Below are 20,069 nucleotides of genomic sequence, written 5' to 3' on the forward strand. Positions count from 1 at the left end.
TTATTAGTTGGTATTACAACACTGCATGTAGATGACTAAAAGGCCACTAAAAGTCCTTGTTACCTATTTTCTGTTCTTTAATATCAGTAAGCTTGGCGTACTTCCATCTGAAGAATAGCTGGATCTGTTTCATCGCCTACTACTACGGCTGGCCTGTAACTATTTCCCTGCCAAACCTAAAGCAATTATCTGGAGATAATTTAAGCTTTAGGATGCCACAGTCCAATGAGAGAGATTCACCATCTTGCAATAGTAGCTTATTATCCCTAGTGGCCATGGCTACAGGTAATAAAAAATATTAAGTAGATTTAATAGAAGCAGATCCAATCACTAACATAACATATCAGCTTTAACACATCGATGTCATCGTTTGGAAGTAATTTTTTTGATACAATATCTTTATTGAAATGCAAATGAGAAAATCCAATCACAGTATTCCCATGCAGGGGACATAGGTAATAGGCACATTGTAGAATAGCATGGATAACGTAAAATGCTCAAAAGAAATGAAATGTCAAACAACAGTAACTCTCTGGCAAGGTAAGGGGTCAACACAAGATGCCCTAAGACCCAGGGGCTGGAAAAGGGTTTGGGGCGCGGACTCACCAGTCTACTTTAAAAATGCAAACCATTAAAAAGGGGGGGGGGGGTGGGAAGGGATGGAAAAAAGGGAAGGAAGGAGCGAGAAGAATAAGACAGAAAATAGAGAAAGGGGGAGAGCAAAGAGGAAGAAAAGAACGTTCCCTTAGGCTACGGGGCAGGAGGGACCAGCCAGGGATGCCCAAATTGGATGAATGCAGAGAAAGAAAAATGTAGGACCACCATGGGGCCCACACCTTGAGAAATGTAGGGTGGGAGTCATGGAGGATACTGGTCATCTTTTCATGAATCATTAGGGTCATCAAGATGCTCTTCACCTCTGCAAATGAGAAAGCAAGCTATTTCCAGACTCTGGCTATGGTGCGGTTGGTGGCAATAATTAAGTGGCCAATTTCTGCTGGTAAGAAAAAAGGCCTAGTTCCTTTTCCCATTACCTCCTCCTCATTTCACATGAACCTCTATTAGCTATGTCTAATGGCAATATTATCTTTCTATAAAAATAAAAAAATAATCCCCCTGCGCTCCACTGGTAAGAACAAACACAACCCCAAATACATGCAAGCTGCTACCACCTATTCCCAATACCACAGGATGTATGACATAAAAAAAAACAATATTGGTGAAGCGCTTCACATGAAAAACTAAATAAGTAGGTGCAATGATATAAAAATACATACAGTATAAAGTGACCACACTGTATTGAAAGGTATAGATAACTAGTGCTAAATAATCCCCCCAAAAAATATATAAGTGCCAAGTACTGAAAGTGCAAAACAGGTCATGCATTTGCTGAGTAGATCGTGCCAAAATACAATATATGCACAGTAAACATAATACACAATAACATTAAAGTGTTAACTGCAAGTGGATAGTGCTCAGTATGAGTATGAATATTGGTTGAAAGTAAAATCCACAATAAAGTGCAAAACAGGTCATGCGTTTGCAATCGTGTAGATTGTGTTTTTTTTAATGTTATCTTTCTGTATGTATCTTTGTTCAAACAGCCTTATGTGATTAATGAAAACTCCTAATGTACACCATGTAATCTCATCTGTCGCCCTTGACCCCCAGTGACCACTACTCCACATGTTTCAAACACAAGGCGAACGCAGCCTACCAAGCCATATCATGTGGCCCTTGTACCTCTCATGAAGCTGTGGCACCCACCTTGTCTCTGCCCACGCCTCGTCTCAGCAGTGGGCAGCAGAGAGGAGAACAGAACTCCTCCACCAGATTTTGCACCTCACTGTGCAGCCATGAAGAGGCTAATCTCTTCTCTCCCTTTCCCGTCTCAGAAGTCGATAGAAGCCACAACGCCCCATTGCCTCCGCCTCTCCTGGTCTCAACATTCAGCAGACTAGCAGCTGACTCCCGCCCTCTTCTAATCCTCCTCCAGACTCTGTACTTTTTACTTCCCAGCTCCACCCCCAACTTTTTTCCAGCAGCAGCACAAAGTAAGGGAGGTGCACTATGATGTAAGGGAGGGTGGGGGACTCTTGGCTTCTGACAGTGGGGGGGGGCTCTTGACATCTGATGTAAGAGGGGTGGGGTGCTCTGGACATCTAGTCTCACAGTACCTTGACGGCAACCATAATGCTGATGCGGTCCGTGATGGACTTGAGTTTGACACCGCCTGCCCTACTTGTTAGACAGATTTAGTGTTGCATCCCCACTTTCCCTACTCTATTCATAACTACAAAAAAAAGTTTTGGCTATCAAAACACTTTTAATTTAAAATCAAAAGATACAAATAACCTTGTTAACTTTCTATGGACAGTAAAGTTTTTTTTCTTTTCTTTTTATTTTGTCATGGGATATCATGTGATAGTAAATTATGATATTATATAGCGCCAACAGTTTGCACAGCATTTTACAAAATGAATGTAGACTTTACAGTTCATTACAATTTGGTACAAGAGGAAACAGAGGGTCCTGCTTATTAGAGCTTCCAATCTAGGAACTCTTCACATTACATCTTGTAGTCTCAGGTATACTCCCAGCTATTGTCCACAGTACAGGATCACGCTAGTCTCTGGAGCAGGGCGCAGTGGTCCCGGGATATTGGAGAGTTTGCTGGAGATGTCTGGGATGCTGCCCTGGAATCTGTTCTGGGAATTTCTTTCTCCCTCTCATAAATTGCCTCAATTGTTTATTCTCCATCGAGCGTATAGGACCCCTGTGCAACTGTATCGGTGGGGCAGGCGGGATTCACCTGATTGTCCGAGGTGTAGGCTCCAACAGGGTGATTTCATTCAAATGCTCTGGCATTGCCCCAAGATACATAGATATTGGAGTGAAGTTCTCCAACTTTTTTCTCTAGTATACTGTTCCCCAGGATCCCTTGCATTGTCTGTTGGGGACACTGGACCAAGAACTGTTCCAAGCAGGATGGTATATTATGGTATATAGACTTTCATATCTGGCTAGCAAGTTGATAGCAAGGTACTGGTTATCATTGGCTCCTCCGACTAGTAAGCAATGGCTAGATTATGTTAATTCTTTACTTCCACTTCTTTAAACTCAGGTATCAACATCCCAATGTTTATCGTAAGTTTCAGCAGGTATGGCAGGGTTGGCTGAATACACCTGTGCTTGCCCATACTCAATTGATAGTGGACCGACTTCTGCACGTGTGATATTTTATATCAGGTGTGTGGTTCCACTCCACCCCATGGGGAAGTTCATGTGCATCTCCCATTCTCTTTGATGAGACATTTTGAGAGAACCAGAGGTTGCTGTTGATGTGTTTTTTTTTATTGTTTGAAGACATGTTTTGGGCTTTGTTCCTTTCTCCCATTTCTGTTTACATCTGGCCGGGAAGGAATAAGACGTAAAAAGGAAAAAAGCAAGATATTGTCAAGAAAGTTTTGGATCCTTGTGGCCTCTGTTTTGTTTGATTACCATTTCTGTTCTGTTCATTACGGGATCTGCGTATCCACGTTGTTCTGTTTATGTGTGATCCTGCTGTTGCAGTAATGTCATTGTGGATTCTGTAAGTACTGTGCCATTTTCTCTATTATCTTGACAATAAAAAAATTACATCCTGTAGAACTTAGTCACATTCAACTGTAATGCTGAAGTAGTTCTATAGCTTATCCAAGCCACTTTTTCTGTTTAGAGTGTCAGGAAAGTTACATCTCATCAACCACTGACCGATAACACGATCAATGATGACGATTGTCATGAAAAGCCATACATCTATGACTTTTTGAATTACGCAGGTTCTTTAAATGGAAGTTTCTCTTCACCACAGTGGGGATCAGTGGTGCAGGTAACGATATATGTTTATAGGGGACACATAATTTTAGATTTTGTGATAATACCAGGGTTTCTCCTATTAAATGAGTTTTGTTTGCATCTGAGCCGCTTTTCTTCCCAGTTCAGAGTTAATGTAAAAGTAGCCTAAAGCAGCTTGAAGCAACTGAGAATCATACTGTATCTATAAAATGCTAATCAAAGCAACTCAAAAACAAGTCAGAAACACTTGAAAGTATTTTGCATTTGACTTGACTTTGAGCGTGAGACTTACACAAGCCCTTAAAATATACAGCCAAAACTTTTACTTCTCTTAAGATGGAGTGTGAAGACCTCAATATGAATTCCTCTCAACTTCTGTGCATCTATGGAACAAGAAGTTAAAGCCTCAGTTCAATTAAAAAAAAAAAAAAAAAGAAAAACACATGAAAATCAGGACAAGGGACATAACTTACAGTCAGTAGGATTTGTCCCTTGTGCTGATGCCTCTTTTGTTAGGCAATCTCCTTCTCCATCCATGATTTCCCCCTACTGCCATAATATTCAGGTGTGGTGGGGTTTAATAGAACTAAGGGGCTGTCACAGGCTCATCAAAAATGCCCAACTATACCCGTTCTTCCTACTCATATGAATGGAGGGGCAAAGCATCCACCTGTCCTCCAATCTTAGATCCATGTTTAATTTATAGAAGCTATAGCATTGGTTTCTATGAAAGGCAGGGTGGGGAGGAAAGGGTGAGCATAGTCTGACACAATTGGACAGAAAAAGAACAAAAATGACACTCATCGCCACTTTATTAGATACCTTGCTAGTACCAGATTGGACCCCCTTTTGCTTTCAGAACTGCCTTAGTTCTTTGTGGCATAAACTCAACAAGGCGTTGGAAACATTCCTCAGATTTTGGTCCATACTGACATGAGTTACTGTTGCCTTTCTATCATCTCGAACCAGTCTGCCCATTCTCCTTTGACCTCTGACATCAACGTGGCATTTTTGTCCATACAACTGCTGCTCACTGGATATTTTCTCTTTTTCAGACCATTCTCTGCAAACCCTATTGTTGGTTTTGCGTGAAAATCCCCGTAGATCGGCAGTTTTTGAAATACTCAGACCAGCCCATCTGGCACCAACAACCATGCCACGTTCACAGTCACTTAAAACCCCTTTCTTCCCCATTCTGATGCTTGGTTTGAACTTCAGCAAGTCATCTTCCCCATGTCTAGATGCCTAAATGCGTTGAGTTGCAGTTGAAGTTAGGGCTGGAGTTCAGCTTTATTCATCTTTAACAAAGTTATAACTACATTAAAGCTTTGCGCTCTGCTTTAAATGGAACAAAATAAGCTTTTAATCACTCCATCAGGCGGCTTTGCTTCTTACAGTTACGCATAGTCTCCCAGCACAGTCTGATGTTACAGGAAATTATGGAAAACAAGACTATACTAATCCCAGCAGCTGATCACTGAAGATGTGCAAGTACTAACAGAAGAGGAGAAGGTAACGTTGTCTCACTAGGTTTACATGACTGACACATCATAAATCTTCGTGCAAATGTTTTCTGCATAATATATGTGGAAGAGATTGATGGTCCTACATACCTGCAGTACAGTATGTTCTCTGTGTGGATATTTCTAGACACAATATACCTTCAGTTATTTATCACACGAGCAAACTTGTATAACAGTGATTGCCGCCTGCAGCCAAACACCATGAGTACCGTATACAGAGAACCCCATGGAGTCTGAATAGCTTTTATGCCCCATTGTAGCATTTATTTTATTTTAGGTACTTATATAGCGCTGTCAATTTATGCAGTGCTTGACTTTTATATATATATATATATATATACAGTGGGGCAAAAAAGTATTTAGTTAGCCACCAATTGTGCAAGTTCTCCCACTTAAAAAGATGAGAGAGGCCTGTAATTGGCATCATAGGTAGACCTCAACTATGAGAGACAAAATGAGAAAAAAAATCCAAACAATCACATTGGCTGATTTGGAAAGAATGTATTTGCAAATTATGGTGGAAAATAAGTATTCGGTCAATATCAAAAGTTCATCTCAATACTTTGTTATATATCCTTTGTTGGCAATGACAGAGGTCAAACGTTTCCTGTAAGTCTTCACAAGGTTGGCACACACTGTTGCTGGTATGTTGGCCCATTCCTCCATGCAGATCTCCTCTAGAGCAGTGATGTTTTGGGGCTGTCGCTGGGCAACATGGACTTTCAACTCCCTCCAAAGGTTTTTTATGGGGTTGAGATCTGGAGACTGGCTAGGCCACTCCAGGACCTTGAAATGCTTCTTAGGAAGCCACTCCTTTGTTGCCCGGGTCATATGTTTGGGATCATTGTCATGTTGGAAGACCCAGCCATGTTTCATCTTCAATGTCCTTGCTGATGGAAGGAGGTTTGCACTCAAAATCTCACGATACATGGCCCCATTCATTCTGTCCTGTACATGTATCAGTCGGCCTGGTCCCTTTGCGGAGAAACAGCCCCAAAGCATGATGTTGCCACCCCCATGCTTCACAGTAGGTATGGTGTTCTTTGGATGCAACTCAGCATTCTCTCTCCTCCAAACACGCCGAGTTGTGTTTCTACCAAACAGTTCTATTTTGGTTTCATCTGACCATATGTCATTCTCCCAATCCTCTTCTGGATCATCCAAATGTTCTCTAGCAAACTTCAGACGGGTCCGGACATGTACTGGCTTAAGCAGGGGGACACGTCTGGCACTGCAGGATCTGAGTCCCTGGTGGCGTAGTGTGCTACTGATGGTAGCCGTTGTTCACTAGGTCCCCCTGTGTGGTCCTGGGATTTTTGCTCACCGTTCCTGTGATCATTTTGACCCTACGGGGTGAGATCTTGCGTGGAGCCCCAGGGAGATTATCAGTGGTCTTATATGTCTTCCATTTTCTAATTATTGCTCCCACAGTTGATTTGTTCACACCAAGCTGCTTGCCTATTGCAGATTCAGTCTTCCCAGCCTGGTGCAGGTCTACAATTTTGTTTCTGGTGTCCTTCAACAGCTCTTTGCTCTTCACCATAGTGTAGTTTGGAGTGTGACTGTTTGAGGTTGTGGGCAGGTGTCTTTTATACTGATAACAAGTTCAAACAGGTGCCATTGATACAGTTAATGAGTGCAGGACAGAGGAGCCTCTTAAAGAAGAAGGTACAGGTCTGTGAGAGCCAGAAATCTTGCTTGTTTGTAGGTGACCAAATACTTATTTTCCATTCTAATTTGCAAATAAATTCTTTCCAAATCAGCCAATGTGATTGTCTGGATTTTTTTTCTCATTTTGTCTCTCATAGTTGAAGTCTACCTATGATGCCAATTACAGGCCTCTCTCATCTTTTTAAGTGGGAGAACTTGCACAATTGGTGGCTGACTAAATACTTTTTTGCCCCACTGTATATATTACATTCACATCAGTCCCTAACCCTCAAGGGGCGTACATACACATACTAGGGCCAATTTAGACAGGATCCAATTAACCTACCAGCATGTCTTTGGAGTGTGGGAGGAAACTGGAGTACCCAGAGAAAACCCGCGCAGGCACAGGGAGACAATGCAACTCCAAGGCAGGTGGTGCTGTGGTTGGGATTTGGACCAATGACCCTGGTACTACCAGGCAGAAGAACTAACCATTTAGCCATTGTGCTGCCCTTAACATGATTTATGGCTGACACACAGTTGTAGGTTTACAATTTTGCACATAGATGATTTCCCAGAGTTCTTTGCTCAACATCTAAAAATAATAATAATGAAGATTTGCCTGTACAATACAGACAAGGATAATTATAGCAAACACAGCTGCCCTGCCCGCCTCATAAACAAAGAGAACTATGTAGGATTTTCCTTGCTTGGAGGGTCCAGAACAAAGCATCTAAAAAAAAGTAATCCACATAGTCATGCTATGTGAAGGGGATATGTAACAAATATAAAATAGGTGTTATTCCAACCTGATTGTAAAAATGGAATTACAGTTTAAACTAACCCCCTCACTATAAAATGGGGCAGCCATTGGAGGGGCAACCAATCCCTTTGCAACCTTCTTGTTATTATTGGGGTTCTTTTTGCCCTTCAATTTATTTTGTGGTTGATTTGCTGCAAGGCCTTCTTTTAAACAATGTGTTTTGATTTAGATAATGTTTTAGGTTAGATTCAATGTTTGTTTTGTGGGTTTTGTGTGCTGAAAGCATTGCATTCACCTGTTACCTGTTCTTTTACCTTTCGTTCTCAGCCCGCTGCCACATCGTTTGAAAGAAAAAAAAAAACTAAATGCAAGAACAGTGTGCACCTAAACCACGTCACTTATATGACTCACAGTCAACGCATCCCCCAGTCCTATTGTCAGAAGGAGCACTGTGACCTCTGAGAGGTAATAAATACTTGTAAATGTTCAACTTGTACATTCGATAGCAGGCATGCACTTGATGGTAAAGTGGATTTGATGCTAGGTCAAGTTTAAATAGCTAAAAGCATACTTACTTTAAAAAGCCCAAATCTGGGCTTTTTTCTTTTATTTGGGATTCAGGGCAAGGAGTAGAGCCTTGATGCCCTAATAAAGTGGGTTGAATGATGCTGGTCTTTTTTTTCATTACTTTTTATTTGGACCAAGAAGAAACTGGGCTTTAATGCATAACTTAATAATTCAATGTAATACACACTATATGGGGGATAGGCTGCATTTAAGGTAAATCTGTATTTAAAAAAATTCTGACCCAGAATTTAAAGTGTTACTAAACCCACAACAGTAAGATCAGTCTGTATATGCAGTAAAGCATGCTTGGTATACTCATTGTGGAACCTAAGGGGTTAATACTCTGCATTGTGTAAAAAGGCTGTTTGATCCTGTCTTCTCTGATCCTCCCCCTCTTATCTCCTGATAGAACATATCGTGTGGAGACACTCTGCACATGCTCAGTTTGGTGTGTATTGCTAGAGAGGTTTTTCTTTTTTCTTGGGAAAGTGCATGTGATCAGCACAAGGACAATCAGCACTGTCCAGACAGAAGGTCAGCGGTCATGCAGACTTACAGGGGACCAATAGAGCAGTGCAAGAGGAGGAACAGACGGGGCAGAACTTGACATTCCAAACCAAGATTTTGGGGGCTCCAGAAGAGCATTCTACAACACCAATTCCAAAAAAGTTGGGACACTGTGTAAAGTCTACATAAAAACAGAATGTAATAATTTTAAAATCTCATACCCATATTTTATTTACAATATACAGTGCCTTGAAAAAGTATTCATACACCTTGACATTTTCCACATTTTGTCATGTTACAACCAAAAACGTAAATGCAATTTATTGGGATTTTATGTGATAGATCAACACAAAGTGGCACATAATTGTGAAGTGGAAAAAAAATGATAAATGGTTTTTCACATTTTTTACAACTAAATATGTGAAAAGTGTGGCGACATTTGTATTCAGCCCCCCGGAGTCAATACTTTGTAGAACCACCTTTCACTGCAATTCCAGCTGCAAGTCTTTCGGGGATGTCTCTACCAGCTTTGTACATCTAGAGAGGGACATTTTTGCCCATTCTTCTTTGCAAAATAGCTCAAGCTCTGTCAGACCGGATGGAGATCGTCTGTGAACAGCAATTTTCAAGTCTTGCCACAGATTCTCAACTGGATTTAGGTCTGGACTTTGACTGGGCCATTCTAACACATGAATATGCTTTGATCTAAACCATTCCATTGTATCTCTGGCTGTATGTTTAGGGTCGATGTCCTGCTGGAAGGTGAACCTCCGCCCCAGTCTTAAGTCTTTTGCAGATTCTAACAGGTTTTCTTCTAAGATTGCCCTGTATTTGGCTCTATCCATCTTCCCATCAACTCTGACCTGCTTCCCTGACCCTGCTAAAGAAAAGCATCCCCACAACATGATGCTGCCACCATATTTCGTGGTGGGGATGGTGAGTTCAGGGTGATGTGCAGTGTAAGTTTTCCGCCACACATAGCATTTTGCTGTCAGGCCAAAAAGTAAAATTTTGGTCTCATCTGACCAGAGCACCTTCTTCCACATGTTGGCTGTGTCCCCCACATGGTTTCTCACAAACTGCAAAGGGACTTCTTATGACATTCTTTCAACAATGGCTTTCTTCTTGACACTCTTCCATAAAGACCAGATTTGTGGAGTGCACGACTAATAGTTGTCCTGTGGACAGATTCTCCCACCTGAGCTGTGGATCTCTGCAGCTCCTCCAGAGTTACAATGGGCCTCCTGGCTGCTTCTCTGGTTAATACTCTCCTTGCCCGGCCTGTCAGTTTAGTTGGACGGCCATGTCTTGGTAGGTTTGCAGTTGTGCCCTACTCTTTCGATTTTCGGATGATGGATTGAACAGTGCTCCATGAGATGTTCAAAGCTTGTGATATTTTTTTATAACCTAACCCTACTTTAAACTTCTTCACAACTTTATCTCTAACCTGTCTGGTGTGTCCCTTGGCCTTCATGATGCTGTTTGTTCACTAATGTTCTCTAACAAACCTTCACAGAACAGCTTTATTTATACTGAGATTAAATTACACAGAGGTGGACTCTCTGCTAATTGGGAGACTTCTGAAGGCAATTGGTTCCACTAGATTTTAGTTAGGGGTATCAAAGTAAAGGGGGCTGAATACAAATGTACGCCATACTTTTCAGATATTTGTAAAAAAATTTGAAAACCATTTATCATTGTCCTTCCACTTCACAATTATGTGCCACTTTGTGTTAGTCTATCACATAAAATCCCAATAAAATAAATTTATGTTTTTGATTATAACATGACAAAATGTGGAAAATTTCAAGGGGTATGAATACTTTTTCAAGGCACTGTAAAATAGAAAACCAATCAAATGTTTAGAAAAAATAAGATCATCTTGAAATTGATGGCAGCAACAAATTTAAAAAAAGTTGGGACATGGCAACAAAAAGCTGGCAAAGTAATGATAAGTACACATGAGCCGAATATCGGTCGAAATCAGCTGGCAATCCCCCTGTCAGAACAGAATAGCACAGTAGGGGAGATCGCTGCACCAATATCGCTTGCATTAGTACGGCAATCTGTCAGCTTTTTTTTTGCTGGGTTGAACAAAAAACTTATAGTGTGTACTAGGCTTAAGTGGTACCAACAAGGAAGAGCTAGAAGAACATTTTGCAACTAATTAGGTTAACAACAGGTCAGTAACACGATTAGGTAAAAAAAAAGGCATAAAACAATTGCAAAATAAAGTTCCTCAATGTAAATTTGCAAAAGACTTTAAATATGTTATCGTCTACATTATATAATATCATCAAAAGAATCTGAGAATCTGGAGAAATCTCTGTGCACAATATTGCAATTCATTGGATTCATTGAATTGGGTTGTATGTGTAAGCTTCTCCAGATGCAGAATTCCCACTGTCAGTTTTCTTTTTTGTGGGGTTAGTAAATGTACCCTTGAAGGCAGATGATAATGATATAATTGCAGTCTTAAAAAAACATTTCTATGCATAGTTTGTAATTCCACATTCCATTCCATTTTACAGTGTGTTGAAGTCATATGAAAGGTTTTGGTTGTGATTATGACTGCTGCCTGGATGGGAGCAATCAAAATCAAAAACGGCAAGATATCAAAACCGCATCACAAGAATTCATCTAGCGGCAAAACTAAAGCCATTATGTGCATGAGGATTAAAGTTTACTGGTCAGTCCTTTCATCTTCCTAAACTGACCCCAGAGCTAAAATGCAAGCACCTAGGTGTACCTTCACATACCTCTGACTGTCTTCTCAAACACCACAGCAGCCATGAATGCTGGGAAGTCCCGATGAACATATATCAAGCTTTATGACCCCTCTTGTTTCCCATGTGATAGGCCAATAGGAATGTGGGAGGCACACTATGGCACTTCTGTAAAGCACCAAAATGTATGTATATCCAAAACAATGTGCAGACACCCCTAGGTGCTTTCATTTTATTCCTGGAGTTTCAAACACTTAAAAAACTGCGAGGTGTATTTTCAAGCCAACACTTTTATTCTCATTGCTACCATCCAAACATGAGTCGCAATCACAATCAAGCTTACAGTCTCAATGATAATTCCAAGGTGATGTAAAATTTATATTGCCCAACAGCCCTGTTTAGTGTTTTCTGCAATTTTGGCTTCAATACAAGATAGACATAAAGCACATATATCTGGCTGGTTTAGATGCAGTTTTTACTGACATATATTTCACTTTTATTGTATAATGCGCAGAGGAGCTATAAAGTCATGCTGACCCAAAGATGTTTTATTAACGTCAGATTTTGACTGTACTACTGCTTTCCTTAGAAATAAATCTATGTTTTCCTAAATGTGAGGTCAATACATCACTTATCTAGTTGCAGCTGCTATAACATTTATTCACTGACTCTATGTTACAGATTATTAATACGTGCAGCCCCTATGGTCTGATACTTGTATCTCTGACCCAGCCCTGAAATGCTCACCATGCAGTCTTGTCTGCAGTCACAAAGCCCCCATTGGGTTCTCTTCTACTAGGTGATTTCAGCACATGGGTATTGTGCCCCCTTCATTTCCATGGAAAAGCCGTACAATGCAGGACCACTAGAGGCTCCACAATGAGTATGGCTCCTCATAGAAGTGAATGGTGCGGATGCAAGAGTGCTTCAGGGGGAACCCATTAGGTTTTCTTCCAATGGTTAAATTCTGCACATTATTGCTGCGCCCAATTCATTTCCATGGGAAAGCTGTACACTACAGGACCACTGGAGGCCCTACCATAAGTAGGAATGAATAGGGCCACAACATGTATGTGCCGACTAAAGGTGCCCTGGCAATGGTGATTTAGGAAGAACCCATTGGGTTCTCTACCACTAGAAAAATTCGGCACATGGACATTGTGTCCTATTCACTTCTATATTATTATACAGTATTTATATAGCGTCAATAGTTTGCTCAGCACTGTACATTATAATGGGTACACGAGACAGTACAGTAACAATACAATACACGAGGGGTTCGAGGGCCCTGCTCCTTGGCGCTTACAATCTAGGAGGGAGGGGAGAGTGGTACAGGAGGAAATAGCTGTGGGGGATGGAGTAGTGGGAAGAGCGGAGGAGATCAGCAATTAGGTGAGGGCTGGGTAGGCTATAGAAAAGCTGTAGTCTGCAGGACCACTGGAGGCCCTACCATGAGTTTGGCTCTCCATAGAAATAAATGTGACCCCAGCATGCAAGCGTAGAGGGAAGGTGCCCTGGCAAGGGTGCTTTCTTAAGAAAAGCTGCTGTGGCTCTGGAATGGGCCACACAGCAAACATAGCTGAAATGGGGGTAGAAGTAAGTATTAGACTATTTGGGCTGCACTCAGGTGGGTGGGACCATGACTTAAAGGACAACCTTCAGGCATTTGTGATCATTTACATGTTAACATATGCTGCAAAGGCTGCCTAATTATGTTAATAGGGGCTGCCAATGTGCAGAAAAAGACAAGAAATTGGATATGCAGCAGTTTTTAACGCACTGCAACGCACACCAACAAAGGAAAAGAGATAACTTTCCCTTATTAGTTATTGACCACACAGATTTTTCCCCATCGTTAGAAACAAAGTCATCTCATAGAAGCTTATTACACTGTCATATTATTCAGAAAAAAATATATCCCTAGCAAAGAGGTGTTGCTTTGGGGAACAAATGACTAGAACCTACAGGCTTTAGAGGTGGAAAGCTAAACACAGAATTAAAATTCATATATGGATCTGTCTTATCTGATAAAGGATTTGTTTTTCTGTTCTTCCACTCTTGAGATCTACAGAACCCTACAACATAGTAAAGCCAGCCCAGTGACCTGACATTTCTCTGCTGTATTTAACCTGCACCACTTAGTCACCTTCCATCCCTTAACCTGTAATTAGATTGAAGGAACAACAGCAGACCGATAAGGACTGCTTTCTCCTCCTCTCAGCATGTTCCCTACCAGCACACATACACTGCTACGTAGCAGAATGGATCAGGTTCTGCTGTACAGAAGTTGGAAAGTAAGTCAAATTCTTCTGTTTATACTGGCTGTATTAAAAAAAAATAAAATAAAATTATATATATATATTTTTTCTTTTTCTTTCTTTTCTTTTTTTTTTACAGTCACATAATGGCATTCATCGGTGTTTTACTATCTACCTGAAGTTCAGCTTTGATAGTAAATAATACATTTTACACTGTTCTGTATGCAGTACATAGCTAGGGTTCTAAAAGACCTGGGAAACCCCTGAGTTCACAGGGGTGTTATGGGGCTTGTAAAATATCCGTAGCAAAATTAATTCAATATTCTACAAGAGGAACATCCCTTCTCTCTCCCTACAATGGAAACAACTGCTACCATGCCTTGTAGTGTGTTGAATACAGATTTTTTTAAGTCAACTGATATTTGTTAATCTCATTTCATTGTTTTTCGTTTAATCCTCTTTGTATGCGGTGTAAGGGCTGGTTCACACCAGAACGTGATGTTGGAAAGGCGCATTCTGTGCGCATATCCAGCACTGTGTTCAAAATGCACTGCAATTGTGATCTGCTGTGGGTGCCAATACATTGTTAATGGCACCCTAAACACAGATTGCAAGTCCACTGTTTTCTGGCACCAGATTGCATGGTACTGCAGCAATTTGGTGCTGCGTGCCTTTCAAAAGTAGTGCAGGCACTACTTTGTGTGCGTTCCAATGCGATTTGCAGCCCATTCAAATTAATGGACTGCAAAATTGCAAAGCAGGGGAACGCTCAGGAAGCACACAAGAATGTGGACCAGAATACATGAAAAAGTAGTGCATGCACTACCTTTGAAAAACACGTTGCACCAAATTGCCCAGTATGGTGCTCGCAACTGCACAACTGGGGTGTTGCTAACAATGTACTGGCACCCGCAGCATATCACTAAGGCAATGCATTGTGAACGCAGTGCGAGAAATGCAAACGGAACGTGTCTTTCCTGCACAGTGTTCTGGTGTGACCTAGCCCTAAAAGAAATAATAAAAATAATAATATAAAGTTTAAAAAAATATGGAAAAAAAATCTCAATCAATCAAAGACAGTATGATAGTGGCAATAAAAATAAGTAAAATAAAAAACAAGGGATCATGTTTGATCCAAAAACAACTTGGAAAAAAAAAGAAATGATTAACAACATATTAAGTCACAACTCCAGACAAAACATATTATGTTTAGGAGACAGCAGGAAAGAGAGAGTCAGGTTTTTATTGCAATCTGTTTCTCTAATGGGGAGATATACCCCCACTGCCTGACAGGACAGAAAGTGATAGGAAAGACACTCTCATTGTATGCGTTACCAAATGTAGTAGCTCCCCTGGGGTGCCAAATTGTACCGGGTAGGTGCTTCCTCACAGAGAAGGCTAGTCAGCTTGTTGATAAGAATTTATATCCACATGTGAATTTATTGTCTTCACATGTGAAGGACACTATAGATCTTTTGAGGATTTTGGATGGGATGCATGTTCTGAAGGGAACTTGGTTGGTCGCAGTTGATGTTGAAGCATTGTATAATTCAATACATCATGATTTAGGAATTGAAGCAATCTGTACCTTTCTCTTTAAATGTCACCAATCTGCCATTGATTACAAATGTCATACTTGAACTACTACACTTTATCCTCACACATAATGTATTTATGTTTAGGCGCTCCCTCTACCTCCAGATGCAGGGTGTGGCTATGGGGACCAGTTGTGCCCCCGCTTATGCCAACCTGTACCTGGGGAGGTGGAGAGCAATTTGTTTGCTAGTGAGGATTTACAAGATGACCTAAACAAGATCATTACCTGGCATTGTTTTATCGATGACAGTTTATTTGGGGTGGTACCCATCAGGAATTACAGATGTTTTTTGTCAAATATAGTCACCAATTACTTTACTTGAAAGTTTACTATGACTTAATATCAAAAATGTATTACGTTTTTGGATGTGGAAATCTACATTCATCCCAGTGGTAGTGATGGGTAATCTCTGTTTAGGAAACCATCGACGGTAAATACAATTCTCTTTGCCACAATATCCCATCTGTTCTCTTTGATCTCGAGTATTCCATATACTCAATATTTGAGGATTAAAAATAATTGCACTGATCACATCCACTTTAAAAGAAAGGTGATACAGAGATGATACAGCAAATCTTGCTTGAGAAAAGCGTACAATCATACCAAAGTAGATAGACCTATTTTAATTCGTCAATAGAAAGTGCGGGGTGTGCCTAGTACCACAAGGGTTATCACTCAGTATACTGGTCAGCACAAACAAGTACAACATATCTTAGGAAAGTACTGGTACCTTTTACAAGCAGATGACATTGTTTCTAAATATATTGGCACCCACCTGGAAATAACATTCAAGAGATCTAGGTCCTTAAAGGACCAATTGGTACAAAGCCATTACATTAGAAAAATTGCATCACCCGCTCGGAGGTCAGGTACGTCATCCTGTGGTGGATGCAATTATTGTCAACAGGTCACGAGTGTCAACTGCCAATCTGTTGGGGTTGTTCATTTGATGCAATGTGACTGTGGATCTTTCTACATTGGAAGACTAAATTAGCATTTTACAAATGCATTTGTGAGCACGTATCCTTGATCAACAAAAAGAAGTTTGAGACTGCAATAAGTCGACATGTTGGACATTATCACAATCTATTTTGAGCTAAAATACATTTCTCTGGGTTGGAACACATACCCCTCCCCGAAAGAGGGGGGATGTTGACCAACTATTACTACAACAAGATGGATATTCATGAATGTCATTGGGAGTTTATTGAGGTATCTTTTATTTGATTTAATATTAGTTTATTATTCCAGAGTTTATATATGTTTCTATACACAATTATGTTGGGCTTTGGTTGCAGTAAGTGGCTTTACAAATAGATACCACTAGATGGTGCTGGTTAGGGCACCTAAGGTTTTGGATGATTGTGTTGGTAAAGTAGTGGACGTGCATGTGCAATTACTCTGTTGGTGATGTCTTGGTTTGAGGAGTTTGGTCGCTGAAGGTGATATCCATGTCCCACCTGGTTGTTGTTGCCGTGGGCGGAACTTAGTGGTGCACTGAGCCTGTGTGGCGTCACATCGTTATGTCATGATGCGATTCACAGCATGACATCACTACGCTCAACAGGGCAGATCAGAACCCACAGACTGGGAGGAGGGAGATGGGCAGAATGGTGCTAATTTTTGTATCTGCATCCCGCCAAGACATTACTGTGTTGGGTGGGGTGGGAGGAGCTCACATATATATATATAAGGCAGAACCTAGTGGGGCACTCAGTGTTGGTGGAATGCAATGTTGTCAATCTATTGCTGGTTCTCTTAAGAGAAGTCTATATTGGATAGTTTATGAAGAGCCATACATTTGTAAAAACTATTGCTAAATATACATCTGGGATATCTCTGTATTTATATATTCAATTACTGAGTTGCTTTTTTGTGATTTTTCCTTTCAGATGGATGGTTTTTCAGCCCTTTCTTTGCTGATTCCTATCTGCATGATGTACAGACTGTTTTCTTTTGGAAACCAATAATCCAATGTAGGATAACAACCCTGTAACTACTCCTGTGGCTGGGTGGCTTGTTTCTTTGGGATGCAGAGCTCATTGAGACCCTTCTCAGAGAATTATGGTTTATTTATTCATTTATAAACATCAGATATTTTCTTTAACATAGGTTTTGGCCTTGTGTGCCCTTCCTGCAGCACACTGAATACTGCCCTCTGCCTTTACCTGTGGGGGGACCTGTTGAACTACCTGGCAATATTTTTGTACCCAAAGAACAAAAGGTATACCGCTCAGGCAAACAATCCAGATCAATCCACAACAGGTGCAGGCAATGGCTTGCCACGATGCAACAGGAAGAAGGGTCAGCCGCACATCGGAGGATAAATGAATATAGTGTATATTTATTGATCCATAGGACACACAAAACACCAGGACAGGAATACAGGACTTAACGCGTTTCACACGATCTCGTGCTTAATCAACAATATAAAATGTTTTTTACTCTAATGCAAGGAATGCATTACGGTAAAAAAGTTTTTAGCTTTAGAATCACTTTAACTTTACATTCTATCCAAAGTTTAACAAAATAAAGTTTATAAATGTTATATTTCAACATTGTATTGTATATTTTTTTGTAAAGATTATCTTAAGCAAAAACCTCTTTTTATTTTAGTTATGGGCACAGTAGAGAATAATTAAAACCACTGTCAAGGGTTTTTTTTGCTGTTTGTGTCCCACAGATGAGATTGTCCTGTCTTGAGACAAAACAAAATGTGACAGTAAATCTCTCCAAATCAAGGATCGTCTATCCCAGAATAGGTGTGTGTTGCTATAGCAATTTTAGTTATTTTTATGGTATAAAAATGGATAAACATTTTTAAGACCATGTATTGTTTTAGAAGCTATGCCTCCCCTATTGAAATGCGAAGCTCAGGACAAGAAATTATGCTACAGGAAATGATGTGCAGGAAGTGTGGGGGGAAGAATGACTTGAACAATCCATGTGTTGGAAGGCAAGAAGAAAGGAGCCATAAGAGGACTCCATCAAACGGAGGCCCAAGTTAAGTAGATGTTCAGTATACCTATTGCATACATTGCCCATGCTAATTTGATGGGAGAGTTAGATCGTTTGGACATATGTAAATTGTTTGCATATGTTTTGATACTTTGTATGCAGTCAAATGTTTTTCCTGCAGTGTTATGGGCAGTTTTTCTGTTTAGTAAAACAAACAATCATACACTACAGAGGTATCTAAGCTTCATTGCTTATACTGCAAAGAACCTAAAAGACGCAAAAGTATGCAAAGTGTCACCTTTGGAAGATTTCCCCTCTATTCATGACCTGGGGACAATTAATATTTTGCATTTTCCCTCATTTTCAGTCCCAGTTACAATGGTCATAAAGACAAATAGACAGTGTGAAGCTGTCCACTGCAGACACATACAGCAATAAAAACCTAACACGGGTTCTAAATCCTCACCACCCTATCCAAAACAAATAAAGTCTTTTAATACGCTTTAATCAACTGGTATGATCTATAAAGTGAAAAAGTAAAATGCATTGCAACATGACAGCTAAGTATAAATGATATCATTTTGTAACAAACCTTTTTTGAAGAAAGTCCATCTCTCATATGGCCCATGACACAGTGAAAGCTGTGAGAATGCGGAATAGACTCCCTTAAGAGTTGGTTCTGGCCAGCTCAGTGGATTGCTTTAAAAAAGGCCTATATTCTTTCTTAGATACACAGAATATAACTGGATACTAACATTTATAGGTAAAGTTGATCCAGGGAATATCTGATTGCCTCTCGGGGGATCAGGAAGGAATTTTTTTCCCTGCAGGAACAAATTGGATCATGCTTTGCTGGGGTTTTTTTGTCTTCCTCTGGCTGTAGTATTATAATTTTTTTTTACCTTAATGGTTAAACTGGATGGACTTCTGTCTTTTTTTCAGCCAGACTATGTAACTATGACTACAGCCAGGTCCCAGTAGAGTAAAGTGAACCCTTAAACAGGTGAGCACGTTGAAATTCATAATAGATGGAAAGGTTTGTTATTTATTCCTGTATTCTGATGTCGAGGGAACGCTACATTTGGTATGCAGGTCTTGTTAACTTCCAGCTTGGAGTTCTTTCAACTCTTCTCTGATGATTACTGAAGATAACTCATATCATAGAAGTAAATTACAAGGCACTCCACTGACCTTCTTTTGCTGTGAGATATCAGAATATATTTCCTTGTGAACTCATTCCTCCTTTGTGCAGCTCCTGAGATCTCGCTAAGAACATTACAAAGATTTTAACATGACATTATTAGCTATATAGCTACGATGATTTTTGAAAGGGCTTTTCTCCAAGTTATTATAAGTGGAAAATTTTTGGATTCTTGGAATGACCACCATGCACCCCATCACTCATTCCAACAAGTGTTGCTAGCTCACTGAAGCATTGTGTTCAACAGATGTTAAGTGAAAAGATTGCTTCTGTTACCAGCTGCCTACAAAACTCCCCAGCCAAGCATGCACTTGGGAATTGCTGTGATGCATTGCTTACAACAATTGATTAGTTATATAATTAGCAATCCCAGAAACAGTTGCATAGCTAATGATAACTGATCAGTGGGCTGATAAAAAAAATGAAAATATTTCCACATCTACACAAGTGAGGTGGATGTAACAATCCTCCATGGTGTACCA

At 40.3% G+C, this 20,069-nt stretch overlaps 1 protein-coding gene and 1 long non-coding RNA gene across 2 annotated transcripts in view; one reads left to right on the forward strand and one right to left on the reverse strand.

Annotated features, from left to right (window-relative positions):
- GHR (growth hormone receptor) overlaps window positions 1-20,069 on the reverse strand; it is a 535,090-nt gene that overhangs the window by 389,239 nt on the left and 125,782 nt on the right. The gene's annotated exons all lie outside the window — the stretch shown is intronic.
- Window positions 8,100-17,984, forward strand: LOC149454091 (uncharacterized). The gene is made up of 2 exons (XR_016314371.1): window positions 8,100-8,238; window positions 17,321-17,984. It is a non-coding gene; the product is annotated as an uncharacterized LOC149454091 (long non-coding RNA).

Source organism: Staurois parvus, unplaced genomic scaffold (assembly GCF_062004578.1).
Source record: "Staurois parvus isolate SC_StPar_1 unplaced genomic scaffold, SC_StPar_1.0 ptg000438l, whole genome shotgun sequence".
In the NCBI taxonomy this organism is placed as follows: domain Eukaryota; kingdom Metazoa; phylum Chordata; class Amphibia; order Anura; family Ranidae; genus Staurois; species Staurois parvus.